The sequence below is a fragment of the Colobus angolensis genome, unplaced genomic scaffold (assembly GCF_000951035.1).
Source record: "Colobus angolensis palliatus isolate OR3802 unplaced genomic scaffold, Cang.pa_1.0 Scaffold439, whole genome shotgun sequence".
NCBI classification, from domain to species: Eukaryota; Metazoa; Chordata; class Mammalia; order Primates; family Cercopithecidae; genus Colobus; species Colobus angolensis.
The window spans coordinates 1,525,899-1,528,722 of NW_012117810.1; the positions used below are offsets into that span (position 1 = coordinate 1,525,899).

The following is a 2,824-nucleotide window of genomic DNA, read 5'->3' on the forward strand; positions in this document are numbered from 1 at the left end:
AACTCATGGCAACTAGTTTTCTCTTCCTTCACCCCATCATCTCTCCTAACACCTGCATGTGTGAAGCATGTCCATCCTTCCAGGCCTAGCTCAGTAACACTTTTTCCTGAAGCTTTCGTGATCACCCAGTTGGAAGTGATCTCTCACTCCTCTGAACATTCAAAAAGCTTCACTTGTGCCTCTTTTATGTTATATATTACTTTATATTTAAACACATGTACTATATCCCACCAGGTATAATCTGGAGTTTCAATTCCTCAGCTGAGTCTTATTTATCTTTGTACCACCATCCCATCCTCAAGCAACCAGGGCCAGAGCTGACACTTAATAAAGAATCAGTATCTGACCAATGGGTGCTATATGGCTGAATGAGGAGTAAGACACAGCTTTTCCTGAGCTGAGATTTTGCTGCTCACTAGCTCTGTATACTTCAGCAGTCACTTCAGAGCCTTATTTTCTTACTATAAAATAAGGTCATTGAAGAGTTGTAAAATTCCAGAGCCCTCTCAGCCATCATTGCTAAACTATTGGATGATCTTACAGCTCATACTGGTTCAGCAAAAGCCCAACATTATTTGCATTCACTTTTGGAAATAGCTTGACAAAATATATACTGTATTAAGGTCTTTAAAAAGAAAAAAGGTAAATTAAAAAAACAGTAAGATAAGGCCAAACAAAAAGCAAACACACAGAAATAAATTATTGATGGTCCTATTTACTTACAAAGTGGGACATAAATTTAGCTTTTAGCTTCCTAGCAACCAAAGCAAAAATGTATTAACGTAAAAGTCTATTGCTTGCTCAAGAAAATACAGATTTTCCTGTTATTAAAATTCAAGAGAAATTGATGTAAACTTTGTACTCAAAAATCCCAACAATGAATATGCCAGAAAGTTTCATAGAACTATTTCCTGCAGCATCTTTTTACAAGAGTGTTCCAGTTATCTATCACTGCACAACACCAAAATAGTGGCTTAAAGTGACAACATTGTGTATTATTATCTCTAAGATAAGGGGTTAAGCTGAGCAATTCTCACTTAGAGTCTCTTACAGAACTGTAGTCACAAGGTGACTGGGTCTGAAGTAACCTGGAGCCTAAGCTAGGAAGATTCAAACAACTGGAGGCTAGAACAGTTGGTCCTCTTCAGATATCTCAGATATCTCTCGGTGGTCTCTCCATGTGACTCCAGCACGGCAGTGTTAGAGCAGCTAGAACTCTTATGTAGAAGCTCAAGTGCTGAGAGGAAGACAGCCAAGCCAGCTTTCGCACCTTTTATGAGTTAGCCTCAAAAATCACATAGTATCACTTCTAACACACCCATTTGCTAGAATCAAATCACTAAGACCAACCTGTATTCAAGGGAAGGGTAGTTTAGTCTCCATCTTTTGATGGGGGAGTGTCCAAGAATGTGAGAATATGTTTTAAAACCATGATTAAGGAAAAATAGAAATTTGCTATTCAATAAACGCTGTTCTTTGGAAAGCCAAAGAAGAAATACTTCAGCTTGATTCAGGGATAAAATTTAGAATTACAGAGTTGTGCTGTTCAATGTGGAAGCCACTGGCATGAGTGGCTATTTAAACTTCACTAAAATTAAATTAAACATTTTCAGTACCATTATTTTGTTTTAATAGCCACATTCCAAATGCTCAATAGCCACACATGGCTAGTGACTATTAATGATGGATACACAGTTACAGAACATTTCCATCACTGCAGAAAGTTCTATCGAGAAACACTTATCTAGGATGATGAAAGAACAATATATCCTTAATGGAGGCTGAGGTGTAGGGAGTATTACTTGAGCCCACAAATTCGAGGTTCCAGTGAGCTACGATCATGTCACTGCACTCCAGCCTGGTGACGGAGCAAGACCTTGTCTCCAAAAGCAAAAAAAAAAAAAAAAAAAAAACTATATATCCAGCTGTCGATTAGAGCTGCTAAGTCTTCTAATTAAGCTTTTGGTAGGAACTGGGCAAAAGAGATGTCCAAATTGTAACATTTGACAAGACTATGAACTGCATGAAATCTGTGTTGCTAAAAAAAGACAGTCCATATGCCTTTAAAATCAACCAAGTAGAAGGTAGATTCACTTCCTTTAAAGAAAATGAAGGTAGGCCCGGGTGATTGCTGTCAAAATGGGCAAGTTCATAAAACCTGGGAAAGTAGTGTTGGTCTGGGCCAGACACTACACCGGATGCTACTCTGGATGCAAAAACCATCATCGTGAAGAACATTGAGGATGGCACCTTAGAATGCCCTTACAGCTGTTCTCTGGTGGCTGGAATTGACTGTTATCCTTGCAAGGTGACAGCTGCCATGGGCAAGAAGAGCACCCAGAGGTCAAAGATCAAGTCTTCTGTGAAAGTGTATAACTACAGTCACCTCATGCCCACAAGGCGCTCTGTGGATGCGCCCTTGGACAAAACTGTCATCAACAAGGATGTCTTCAGAGACCCTCCTCTTAAACACAAGGCCAAAAGGGAGGCCAAAGTCAAATTCAAAGAGAGGTAAAAGAACAAGTGGCTCTTCCAAAAGCTGTGGTTTTAGAGTTTTTGGGGGGGCTCATTAAAAATTTTAAAAATAAAAATAAAAAAAGGAAGAAAAAAAAATGAAGGCTCCTAACCAAGACCCAAATCGCTGGCCACCTTGCCTCCATGTGGAGGTTTTCAGTGAAGGACCTGTCAGTAAGGGCATGATTTTCCTCCAGACTTTCACACACTGTTTTCTCAAAACATTTGGGGCAAAGAAAAATAAAATCAAAGCTACAAAGTTCATTCCCTCACTCTTTAATTCAACATTTACTGAGTAGGCAAGGATGCT

At 39.2% G+C, this 2,824-nt stretch overlaps 1 pseudogene; it reads left to right on the plus strand.

Annotated features, from left to right (window-relative positions):
* The first annotated feature begins 2,139 nt into the window (after positions 1-2,139).
* On the plus strand, positions 2,140-2,515 carry LOC105522628 (annotated as a pseudogene).
* Positions 2,516-2,824: the final 309 nt, after the last annotated feature.